Genomic DNA, 13,541 nt, shown 5'->3' with positions numbered 1-13,541 from the left:
ATCTTGCGAAGGTTAGACATGTTCTTTGCCTTTTAAACTTGCTAAGTCCTTCTTGAGTTTCTTTACTTCTTGCTTAAGGTCATCATTCTCTTATGTAATGAGGTTGTTAGATGATTCTACAACAGCATTCTCAATACAAATCTCATTGCAAAAAGGTGAGGTAGATAAAAAAACTAAATCATCAAAAAAAGTAGAAGCATCTACTTTAGGATTGAAATTAAATAGAGAGGTAAATTGCTTCAAAGAGACCTTAGTTTGAAATTCAATGAACTCAAATTTAGCCTTAAGATCATCATACTCCTTATTTAGCAAATTGAATTTTCTCAATAATTGTTCATAATTAGAAACAAAGGTAGTATGAATGTCATTAAGTGTATGAATTTCTTATGTTCTTTTGATTTTTTCTTAAGGGCCCTTTGTTGCTCATTGATCAAATGAAGGAGCTTATAATAGCAAAGAGAATCCTCATCGGATTCATCATCACTTACATCGCTATCCATAACTTTGGCCATCTTAGGATCAATTTCTTCTCACTTGATGTGTTTTGGTCATCCTCTTCATAGCTCTCTTCATCTTGATCACCATCATCTTCGCTTGACCTTAACTCTTGTTCTTGTCTCCTCATTCTTGCCTTCATGTGTTGGCTTTGAGCCTGCTTACTTGTGAGAGCAAGGTTCTTGGTATCGAATAAGGAAGAAGCTTCCACTCCCATATTCATTGTCATCTCATGGGCGCTGATCTTGCCGAGCATTTGACTTGGAGTCATCTTCTTGATGTCATTGTTGTCGTAGATGATAGAAATGATTAACTTGTACTTTGGAAGAAGAGCTTGAAGCATTCTTCTCACCACTTGATCATCTTCAATTGGCGTCAAAACTAATCCATTGATCTCATTGATAAGAATATTCAAACATGAGTACATGTCATTAGTACTTTAATGGGGTAGTTGCTTGATACCATTGAGCTTAGTAACAAGCACATGATATTTCTCATTGCAAACATTATTTGTGAAAAGTGTGAAGCTCTAACACAAATTGAAGAGCTAGATGTGAGCTCTAGCTCTGGTACCAATTGAAGAGATCAATGACGTCGTAAGAGGGGGGTGAATTAGGACACTTAGAATCTATTCAGCTCTAAAAACTACACAAGATAAACCTAGAGCACATTTAGATAGATCTAGTGTCTCTACTCTACCGATCAAAGCACTTGGAACCTATCTAAGAAGGAAAATTGCAAGAATGTAAATATGAAAATATAAATGAGGTAAAGAGAGCAAACTCAGTAAAAGAGATTTTTATCCTATGGTATCGATGGCATGAATGCCACCCCTAATCCACGTTGGAGCTCCACAAGGATATGCTCCCAGTCGATACCCGCTCACGACTCTTGAGCCACCAAGTCATAAAGACAAGGCCTCCACCCAAATGATCCACCAAGCCACCAAGGTAAGGTCTCATCACTAGTCTCTCTTTCGGTTCTTGCCATTGTGATCACTTCGGAGCTTGAGCCACCAAGGCAAGAGTTTCTGCATTCCCATACACGCTTCTCATCACCGCTCCACACCAAGTCAGAGGGTAAACAAGTTTTCCGCTGAGTCACCAAAACTCGAAGGTGCCGGTGTACCACTTTTTACAAGGTTGGATAATTCCTTAATCTACTCTTCAAGCTACAACACCTAGCTACAACTCATTCTAGGCCTATAAGCACTAAGCACTCTCTAATCACGAGCTTAATTGCCTTAGATAATCACTTGAAGCACTTAGTGGTTTGGATATCTTTTCAAGTGTATATAAGCTTCTTCTAGACTCTAGCAGCATGCCGCTACTTCGAAAGACTGAGTGGAGGGGCATTTATAGCCTCAAACTCGCGCACTGGTCATTAACCTAACGGCTCGGAAAAGTTGTTAACACCGGATGATCCGGTGAAAATAATAGTACTAACACCGGATCATCCGGTAAGAACACTCTCACAAACTAGCCGTTGGAACCCCACTCAAGCCTCTGTGAACACCAGATACTCTAGTGTATACTTCATCTCCATTACTGAACTATCCGGTGAGTTATCCTAAGCCATCCGAGCCAACTGCATCCTCTTTGTGTAAATTGCTCTGGTGTTAGCATCCAGAGCACATCACTTCATCACTGGACTATCCAATGCCTTGAACTTCATTTTGCCGCTTTGCACTGTTCATTATCTGGTGTATTGTACGGTGTAGCCTAGCTTCATCACCGGACCTTCCGGCGTGTTGATCTTCGATCTTCCATAGCTACAACCTTCTCTGGTGAAAATACTCTGGTGTGTATCTTCCACTGATCACCGTACTTTCTGGTGGGTTGCTCCATTCAGCCTTCTAGATAGAAACACTCCGGTGTTGTCATGCTTTGATCATCGTACTATTCGGTGAGGCTTAGCCTTCATTCTTCATCACGACACCCTTCTCTAGAAGAATTGCCCCGGTGAGCACACTTGCTAATCACCAGACCTTCCGGTGAGGCACCAAATATGCTCTGGCAAGTTCAATACCTAGAGCACCGGATCATCTAGTGAGGCAAATCTTCCTGAGACTTCTCCAATTCAGTCCAAGTTTGTCCTGGCCACGGTGGCTTCTTCATGTATTGCATCCATGAGACCTACTAACATATATTCTTGACAAACATGTTAATCCCATTGACTATGTTGTCATTGATCACCAAAATCACAATGATGGCCCAATAGGGTCATTTTCGCTACAAGGGGGAGGGTGGAAGTGCTACCAGCTTGTTCATCTCTGAGAATGCAAGCCACTGGGAGTAGTGTGCATCTCTGGATCCAGAGCTATCGTGTCCCTCCTCGCCATCTCCACCTCAATTCTTGGATTGAAGTGGAGCTCTGACGCCCATTACTGTAGATCTGCCCCCCCCCCCCCCTCCCACTCGCGCCCACACACTGGAGCTGAGGAGCTCCTGTGGGAAGGAAGGGCGCGAATCAGAGGTCGGCGGGATCAGCGACAAGCTACAGAGGAAAATCAGGGGCTAGCGGCAGTGGGATCTAAGGCAACGGTTGAAGGTAAAACCCAAGGCTAGGGCAGCGATCGATAGGGAGGTGGAGATGGCCGGATGGGGAGACGGGAAGACGGTGGTGGTAGTGGTGGGTGTCGATATAATAGCAGTACGTGGCGGCTAGGGTTGGAATCAAAGAAGAAGGTTATGGGATACAGTAGTGAATGTGTGGGGACGCTTGGTGTAATGCAGGACAGTCGAGTTGAGACCGTCTGTATTGAGTTGCGGGCGAGATGTATAGGTGTTGCGGGACGCATGATACTTATTGGAACCGTCTGGTCTACTTCATTTGTACACATTTTGGAGCCGTCTGTATTATTAGTACAAACGGTTCTTAAATGCGAACCGACCATACTAAAGCATCCCACTTCGTGAAAAGTACTCCTTATTATTTTTCAGATGGTTCTAGTTTGAAACCGTCCGTGACTCCTTTTGCACAGACGGCTCCGAATAGGCATCTGTACAGGGGGCGTCATACTAAATCATTTATGTAATAGTGAAAGGGCCACAGCCATGTAAGGGTCATACCATTGCTATTTTCGTGATGTATGGATCGCTATGATGGCTAGGGTTTTGGAAAAGTTGTTGAGTTATTGAAAGAAGCTGAAAACTATTCTCGAATTTTCTTGTTTTGCCGTGTGAATTGTTCGCCACATTATGTACGTCATCTAGTATTGGTATGAGGTGACTTAGAGAAGTGCAATGGTCAGGGGGAGAACTTCCTTGAAAGCACAATCCCTATAACTTTGAGTCTTGAAGACAAGTAGTTCATTTATGAAGAATGAATAAATCTAGGAGATTGAGAGAAGCATTTTACTCTTTTTTTCCCTTTTATGAGTTTTTACCTAAAGATTTCTCATATTATTGTTTTTAACAAGGCAATATGGGCAGAATTAGGATGGTGTATATGTTTCTCCTTTTTCCCACTCAGTTTTTGGATGAATAATGTATGTCGTGGTAATTCGCCAAAGGGGAAGTGTCATGAAGCCGGCCCCGCAAGGGGATGATGACTCAGCTAAGGAGGCCCAGCCGAGCCATGACTGACAAGGGGTGGGGCCTACCATGTCCTTTTCCGTGTCCCATCCGATGTGGGCTCTTTACCAAACTTGTCCTTCAAGTAGGGGTATCTTCTCCCCCAATATATATGAAATGAGTTCTCCAATTGTATAACGAATAACAAGAGAAAAAATAAAGAAGAGAACTCCACCCTATATCCTGTGTCCTTGTGTTCTTGATTGTTTTTATGATTATGACGTGTTCATCAGGAGAGATAGAGAGAAAAATGTCCTAACCGCTAGCAACGTTGTTCTATAACCGGAAACACATGTTATCGACTCCACTCATAAAAAAAGAACAACAGGTATACATGGTGTATACAATGAAAAGCATATACAATATTGACAATTGGTATTTTTCGCCACATACTATACACAATCTTTGTATTCTCAGAAAAAAGGAACAAAAAGGTATATAAGCAGTTTCACCATTTACATGTTATGGAAAAATATTCTACTGTAGGTCAGTCTGTGCCGCAGCTATCCACATACATAATCTACAAGCCCTGAAAAGGAGAAAACAATAAATTAATATTACAATATGCAAGCTTCAAATTTTCTCTGTACTTACCAATAATGTGGCAAGAATAGCTCTATATATTTTCTGAAATCACGGCAATACAGTGTATCGATTTCTTACACCAGCGTTACTCATATCAATACGGACTTGATGCAGGTTAATTCAGTTATTTCTCAACTACTGTATGACAACAAAATAATCAATAGGAAGATCGTAATAATAGCAAAGCACATGCAAATCATAATAATACCTGGCGATCACAAAGTTTCGGCCCTCTTGCTAATTAACAAGCACATGCGGTGCCTATATCGCGCAAGTGGCAACAAGTTCAAGCTAATAATAGCAAATGCAAATCATTTTTTTATCGGAGCAAATGCAAATCATTGATTGATAGCGTTGAGGCTGTCCCTCCAACTTGAGCAATGGACTTGTACGCATTACAACTAGATTATTAGTGACTAATCTGAAACTCCAGAACACACCAAAACTAACGTGCGTGTACGTTCTCTAAGAAGGAAAACAGAAGTGCCGAGAGCACAACCTAGCCATTCAGAAGGTTTCCTCGCTTGTACAAGCAGGCAGTCGTACAATGAATAGTACCATTGAATTGGCTTTATGATATGTGCTGAAGCTTTGTCAGGTGATATGAAGCTAAAAACCATTCAATGCCAAGGATAATGTAGAAGTTGTTTCTCGTTTATCTTGTAGCCATGCTCAGTAGTTCATATACTTCCGTTCGAAAAGAAACGAATGGACTCCAAAAAGTGTGCCCATTTATTGAACTAATTTTTTTATTTTTGAAAAAAGTCATTTAAAGTAACTAATCTAAGTGGATGAACCTAATAATTTAGCAAAATTTCAGTAGGAAACTCAATCTGAAGTCCAAACGTAAAACAAATATAGTAAGCACAGGCCCACGCATCGCTTGAAGAAGCTAGACAGAAATAAGAGAGAGGACGAAACTACAGCCTTACCATCAGCGCGTTAGACGTTGATCAGTCAGTGACCGAGTGGAGGAGGCGCGCGGCCTCATCGGCGGCGAGGACGCAGGTGCAGACCCAGCAGTCGAGTAGCACCCACACGCTGCGCGCGATGCACGCCGCCGTCTCCCACGGCATCGCCATCTGCAATATATGCAACGTACGCGGGCTCCAATCCTGCAACTCGACCAACTCACGAGTGCTTAACGACTTTGCAACATCGCGATGGTCTCTGGTCTTAACTGGCCATGGAACAAGGAGAGAAGGAAGCAACTAACATTGGAGGAGAGGTAGGATACAAGGTGGCTTGCGAGAACAATGTGAAATGCATGATCCACATGATAAATAATGCCACCAGCTCGATGAGTCACCCATGGCTGACTGAATGATTGCCCGGTTTTGTGTGGTAGAGAGGAGGATTACTTATGAAATTTTTTGGCTGGATCTGTCATCGGGCGGCAGTTGGCGTCGTGTAGGTGTAGGGGTGCATCATCATGATTCCTTGGGGCTTCACATGCTGCTCCAGTTATAAAAAGCGTCTTGGGAATATGCCTACGTGTTAGTTGACCATCCATAAGACTATGCCTAAGGGTTTTTCGTGAGAGACGAAAATCCTGTTGTGAATGAATTTTTATTTCTTTCAGCGCTCCAACGGTTTCCCTTCACTGTTCTCGTCACGAAGGGATTTCTAGAGTCATTCCTTCGGGACGGGATTCTCTTTTCTTTCCTTTCGCAGATCCCCTCGAAAGAAAGCAGTTGGAGATGAGAGAAAATAAAGGGAATGAGAACGGAGAAGAGAATTGGAAAGAGAACGAAATAAAAGAAATATGGTTGGAGATAGTCTAATATACCCTTTATCGAAGGGAATTGACTGGTTTAAAAATGTTGATAATGTAAAAGGGAATACTCCAGGTAAAAGTGCTGCAGTTGACTCATGCGGTTATGGTTTTTTTTTATGTGCACCTAACTAGCGTCAACAATGGACTAGAACCTTTGTTGTGTTCTGCGAAGTTGGATTGCGATTATGTCTGCAACTTGAGTTTGTGACTTAACTCCAAGTCTTCAACTTGAATGTCTCTTGATTATGTCTGGTTTTGTCATAATTTAGTTCATTCTGTAAGCTAAAGTTTGTTCAACTCTTATAGGGCATTTAAAGTTTGACGTACATGTGGTTCAGAACGTTTTTTAGAAGATGCGCTTTAGAAGTATGAGTAGTGTATAATGCTAACTATACTAGCCTACTGGGCTGTAATGGCCTGAAACTATGCTTCTCTATTGGTTTGAAACCGTTTTATGGGTATAGGGGTGATTTGGTTTGGGTTGAAAATACTGGTGACTTAGTCTGGTTTGGGTTTGGGAGGGGGAGTGCTGGGCTGGATGGCCTCGGCTGATGTTGATTTGGCAGGATAGTTCGGTTTGGTTTTGGGCTGGTTCTCGGCTCATTAGCAGGTTTTTGATAGGCCATGGGTGCATGCTACCGAGGAATCTTATTATAAATTGTATAGGCCTATTAACATATTTTTTATAGAGTTTTTTATTTTTATATTTTTTATTAAAATTTAAATAAATAGATTCTTCGTAGGAGAAATTACAAAACTAGACGCCTGTAGCCCTCTCATGGGGCGGGTAGGGGTCCTAACCGCCCTCTCGAGGGGCGGGTAGGGACTTCCCGCTTGCGCCGCTCGGCCTCCACCCCCCGCCGGCCTCTGCTATAAAAGGGGCTAAAAATAGCCCTAAAACCCATTTTATTCAGAAAAAAGAAAAAGTTGTGAAGAGGGAGAAGAAGAGAGGAGAGGGGAGGGGAGGAAGAGAGCCCGACGAAACCCTGCTGCATTTGAGTCGTGGATTTGAAGATTATTTTCGGGTAAGTCTTTTTTTTTTCTTTTTATTGTTATTAATTAGTGCAGTATTAGTATATGATATAGATTTTAGACATGTATGATCTAGGATTTAGAAAATTGTCAAATTTACTTAGAAAATTGTACGATAGCAGTGAAATATAGAATATTATTTTTACTATATAAGGTTTGGAAATGTAGATTTTATAGAATAATAATTGTAGGGTTGTAATGTGCGACATAGGAGATAGCAGTATATGATCATTTGCGAACCTAGGATGTAGCATTTAGAAAATGATAGCGTTTAATTTGCACACGGTACAATAGGTAGTAAATATAGATTGTATAGAGTGATATTTAAAGGTTAGTTTGGTTAGGACTATTATTGAAAATCTATTGTTATGTATGAATCGGTGTCGGTAAATTATTTTATCCGATAATTAGAAATATAGTTTGTTGGTCTCAATATTGGTTATGTTTGCGGGTGTTTTCAGGGATGGTAGATAAATTAATTTTTCAGATATATTATGGTGAGGGTGATATTAGGTACGGTCCTAACGGTGTAGATCTGTCTGAATTTCGTCATGTTATGAAGGGTCTTAGTAAAGCTAATGAGAGGACCATTGTGGGTGTGTGCAAATGGCTCATGCGGTTTTTCCAACTGGATCTGCAGCAACATGAGCTGAAGTTGAAAACTGTCCGTAGCCGTGCTAATCATGGATACTTTGGTGAGCTTGTTCCCATCGAGGCCACATCAACTTGGAGGCAGTATATAGATATATGTTGTGAATGTGGCCTGACGCTGGTTTTGTTAACTGAGGCGTACCTGAAAGATCAAACTGAGGTGAACTCTGCGGAAGCAATAGCAAGACCAAGTGAGGTAGTGAAAGATGAATCAGAGGCGGCTAATGTCGAGTCCAGGGAGGACGTTGGTGATATTTCAGAGCTACAACCGATGGGTGTAGCTGATGAAGTGGAGCACATCCCTAGCATCATTGAAGAGATGGAGTTGGAGGAAGGCCTTGCCGATGGGATTCATCTGACGAGGAGGGTAATACTCCAGTTCCTGCAGAGTGGAGGGATCATGAATTTTCGAAGCTGGTGGTTAGCGAGGCTGACCGGACACCGCGGTAGTACCATGAGAACGAGGTGTCACAGGGTGCTATGTACCCTACAAAGGAGGCAGTTATTGATGCAGTGAAATTCTGGTCGTTGTCTCTTCGAAGGCAATTCAAGGTTGTTAAATCCAGTAAAAAGGAGTACGATGTGAAGTGTTTGGTGTCGCAGTGTCCTTAGCGGGTGCACGCATTCAGAGGGAAATGGGTAGACTACTGGCGGTGCTTAATAGTTAAGGAATAGTTATCACATTGAGGAAATAGAGTTCGCCCACTGGAACCTGTCATCTGCCTTCATTGCAAATGTTATGTACGGGGAGATTGAGGACAACCTAAGGTATGAGCTACGATCAATAATCCGTGCTATTGAGCAAAGGTTCCAGTACACAATAAACTATGCGAAGGCATAGAGGGCGAAACAAAAGGCTATTGAGATGAGGTTTGGAACATATGAAGATTCATATCACAATCTACCTCGTCAATTAGCCACAATTTGTGAAAGGAACCCAGGCAACTACTATGATATCAAGCATTACCCCTCTACTGATGTGGAGTACAGCGGGAAAAGAGTGTTGCAGCGTGTTTTCTTTGCATTCACCGCAACTATCAAAGCATTTCGTTATTGTCTATCCATCATATACCTAGATGGAACATTCCTAACTGGGAAGTACAAAGGGCAGATATTGTCTGCAATTGGGGTCGACGGTAACAACAAAGTCCTGCCACTAGGCTTTGCTTTCATGGAGAGTGAGAACAGGGACAGCTGGTATTGGTTCCTAGAGCGGATCAAACATGCTATTGTTCTTGACCGACCAGATGTGTGTCTCATTCATGATAGACACGCAGGATTGTTGCAGGCTTTGCTGATATGCAACATGGTAGTGTTCGACGAGGTGTAGCAGCACAGTGGCCCGACCTCAAAAGCAGGTGATGTATGCGCCATATGGGTGCGAAATTCTACAGACAGTTTAAAAACAAAGAGTTGATGAAGCTTTTCAAAAAGTTATGCAGTCAAAACCAGCAACGAAAGTTCAATGCGCTATGGGCAAGACTTGATGAACTGACTCTAAAACAAACTGCGAAGGCTGCACCTAATGGTGATGAACCAATAGCTCTCGGAGCTCTTCCAACAGATACTCCGCAGATAGTAAGGAGATCAGGTTTAGCTATTAGGAGCTTCTCACAGTGGATACGTAATGAGCCAAATAAAAAATGGGCTCTGTTGTATGACAGTGGTGGTGCAAAGTATGGAGTAATGACTACAAATCTTGCAGAAGTTTATAACTGAGTCATGCGAGGAATGAGGTCCCTACCACTAGTTGGAATTGTAGAATGTATTTTGCATGGGACTTGTAAGTATTTTATTGATCGGTATGCAGCTGCTAAGATTGTAATGGAGGACAATCGTATGCTTTATGGACGGATGCTATGTGAGTACATGGAGAAGGCCAATAAGAAGGCCCACATGCATCACGTAAATCAAGAGGGGACTGCGGAGCACAGGTTCAGTGTCCTGTGTTGGGATTAGGGTTGGAGGGGGGGGGGGAAGACATGAGCTGCATGTTCAAGAGTGTGTGCTAAGGAGTGGGACATGCATCTGTAGTTGCCAGAAGCCACGATTACTCCACAAACCTTGTACACACGTCATAGCTGCGTGTGCGGAGCACCATATGCTTCCCAGGCAATATGTTTCAAAGTATTTTATGAAAGATCAAATACTCAACACCTGGAATCATGATCTGTATGGTTACGACATTGTTGACACTTTTACAAGTAATTCAGGGCCTGCAAGAATATATGTGCCTGATTTGGAAAAGATGAAGAACGCACCTGGTCGAAGACAAACTCGTCGGATTCGCAACAATATGGATGAATCCGAGGCTGGCCCTAGGGTCAAGCGATGCAGTCAGTGCAATGAAACAGGTCACACGTACAAGTACTGTCCCAAAAATACACCTGGTGATGCACCTGTTGTCTAGGTGAGTTTTACGGTGCGTTGTGCTCGATTTGTACCATTTGAACCTTCGTTTGTAGGTCACTGTCGCAATGTGTTAATGTTGCATATAGTGATAAAGTGAATTTGCATTCAAAGTATATTGTTACTGTCTATATCTAACAATGCATTAATGTATATATGTCTTTAAATGCAGATATGACGGACCCTGCGACCCCCGAGCTTCTAGACCCTGTAGTGGGCAAGAAGCATCGCAGCTTCTTATCTGCCGAGCACCAGACGGAGCTAGAAGTGTTTCGACCACGAGGCCCTGGAGAGCTGCTCACGATAGACGAGCGATGGAAGCATAGGTACTTCGCTAATTTCATACAAAATTGCCATATCACTGATGTAATTCCATATTATTGATATACTGTAATACTTGTAGGTTGGCAGCGGTGGGACTCCTACGCTTTGCCGGTTGGTCGAGGCCCGATCGACGGAGAACCCCGAGGCAGCTGCGCGTCGTTTCTACTTTGACCGGTCGCTGATAGCAGCCCTGGTCGATCGATGGAGGCCGGAGACACATACGTTCCATCTCCCGTGCGGCGAGATAACCCCGACCTTGCAGGACGTAGCCTACCTTTTAGGCCTACCTTGCGTGGGAGCTGCAGTTGGGGTCATCGATATGGATGCTGACTGGATCAACCTCATGCATCAACGCTTTGGCCCGGTGGAGCGGAAGGCGGACACACCCCCCTACATGCCTGAGTTCTTGTCCGATTCACGATGGCCAATGAAGAAGTGGATCCTATAGTTTCAGGTTCGGTACAATACAAACTATCATTTACTATCGTAGTATGTAGTAATGATCATTTTTGACACCAGTCCTATTTGCAGCCAGTGTACATACACCCCCATGCCAACGCATACGTGGTCTCCAGGCATTTGGAGGCCTTTCTGCTTTGGTTGTTTGGATGGGTTATGTTCACCAGTGACCAAGGCCACCTGGTTGCGAGGACGCTTGTGCCGTACGCCAGGTTGGTAGCGGATGCTGATGGGGAGGAGGTACTGCAGTTCAGTTGGGCATCCGCTGTCCTTGCTGCGACGTATCGGGCGCTCTGTGACACTTTTGCCGGGTGTCCACTTCTTCTGCAGCTGTGGTCCTACGAGCGTTTCACCATAGGCAGGCCGGTGGTGGACCGCTCCCCGTACCCCGATGAATGGTACGGCGAGCCGGACGAGGACGCGCATACTATAGCCTCGATGTGGTGACGTTGTCGGGTACGTATTTTATATTAACATTTTCGTTCGCACGCTTGTTCCCTCTAATGATTTGTAACGATGTTTGTCACGCAGCCACACTGGGCGCATGAGCAGCCTCACAGCGCTTACGAGCATTTTCGGACCCAGTTCGACAGGCTACGTCTGGACGACGTGGTATGGGAGCCTTACAACATCTTCGCCGTGCAAGGGCGTGCAGGATTGGGTTTGTCACCGTTGTGTACCCGCGACAAGGATTACTGGCTCATGAAGGTGCCGCTTGTCTTCGACATCTACGTCGAAGAATACTCATCGCACCGCATCATGCGGCAGTTTGGTCGTCACCAGGCATTCCCTCTCGTCCACATTCGTACCATCCCCATGCACGTCCATAGGTACATATGCAAAATTAAAGTTTTCGTAACCTTCATTTTACTATTATTTACATTTATCATGGTTCAAATGCAGGTACACACGCAAAGGCCAGCCGTCTGGCAACCTTTGGGCAGATCACTTGGCCCCTTACATGGCAACATGGGCCCAAGCGCTACAGGATGTCGTGGTGGAGGCTCGTCCCCACAACGAGCGGAACTTCAATGAGTACCTACGGTGGTACGTTCCACGTACACGCACACGGATCACGTACACCCCTAAGGGTGTCCAGCCCCACATTGTGTCGACAACGGAGGCATACCCGGTGCATTGGGACGAGGACGCTGCAATAGCGATAAGTTCTTCTTTGAAGTTAGTAGTCCATACTCAACGAACAAAACCGTATATTGTAATTGTTTTTTCCTGTTCGTATCCGTAGGCAGATATCATTTACGATGTACATAAGGATGCAGCTGGTGCCATGGACCGCCTCCGGCAAAGGCAGCATCTCTTCCAATTTCACACCCTGTTTTACTAACCGCTCATCTTGTTCTATTTGTTCAGTCCCCTCCACCACTCTATGATTTTATTCAATGGCTCGACAATGAGCAAAATGAAGCACAGAAGCAGTGGGTCGACATGAACATGAGGTGGAGAAGGCAAGCGTACACACGTCGGGAGTACGAGCAACAGCAAGAGAAACTTCGCCTCAAGCGGGAGGAAGAAGAGCGCATGAGGAAGACGGAGCACGACCGTACCGTGGCTCAGGCTCAGGAGGCTGAGAGGGAAAGGAAGCGGGAGAGAACCCGCCATGCTAAGGCGGCAGGTCCCGATGCCCTCCGAAAGGGAAAGTATACTAGATGCACTCAGTAGAGAGTATCTAATGTAACCTGATATACTTTCACTCCCTAAGGCATGTTATGATTAGGATCGGCGCACTAATAAGTAGGTCTTAGTGTGAATTGTACATGCCACCTTTGTGTTCTCGTCGTGTCGTCACGGTTACAGTCTTATGTAATGTTTTCACCCTATGTTTAATACTATATTTGTCGTCGTTCGCACCCCATACCCACGTAATATGCTGCGAGTGCTACTTACTGATTTTTTATTCTCCGACTATTACATAGCCTACTCCAAATTTAAATTTCAAATTTTCTTAAAGCCCTTTTTTTATTTCTTGAATTACAAAAAATTGACATTTTTAGGGAAAAAAGGCCCTAGCCACCCCCTCAGAGGGCGGCAAGTTGGGGCTAACCGCCCTCTCTGGACAGAGGGCTGCAGCCCCCTGAGAAGGCTGCAGGTGACTAGTTTTGCAATTTCTCATACGGGAAATCTATTTATTTAAATTTTTAATAAAAAATATAAAAGTAAAAAACTCTTTTTTATAGGCTATGGGTGCATGCCGCCGAGGAATCTTATTATAAATT

At 43.8% G+C, this 13,541-nt stretch overlaps 1 long non-coding RNA gene across 1 annotated transcript; it reads right to left on the bottom strand.

Moving 5' to 3' along the window:
• Positions 1–4,383: 4,383 nt before the first annotated feature.
• Positions 4,384–5,895, bottom strand: LOC133906461 (uncharacterized). The gene is made up of 2 exons (XR_009907776.1): positions 5,588–5,895; positions 4,384–4,599 (listed from the first exon to the last, which is right to left on the bottom strand). It is a non-coding gene; the product is annotated as an uncharacterized LOC133906461 (long non-coding RNA).
• Between the last annotated feature and the right edge of the window lie 7,646 nt (positions 5,896–13,541).

Source organism: Phragmites australis, chromosome 23 (genome assembly GCF_958298935.1).
Source record: "Phragmites australis chromosome 23, lpPhrAust1.1, whole genome shotgun sequence".
NCBI lineage: Eukaryota > Viridiplantae > Streptophyta > Magnoliopsida > Poales > Poaceae > Phragmites > Phragmites australis.
This window is presented reverse-complemented; position numbering and strand designations above follow the sequence as displayed.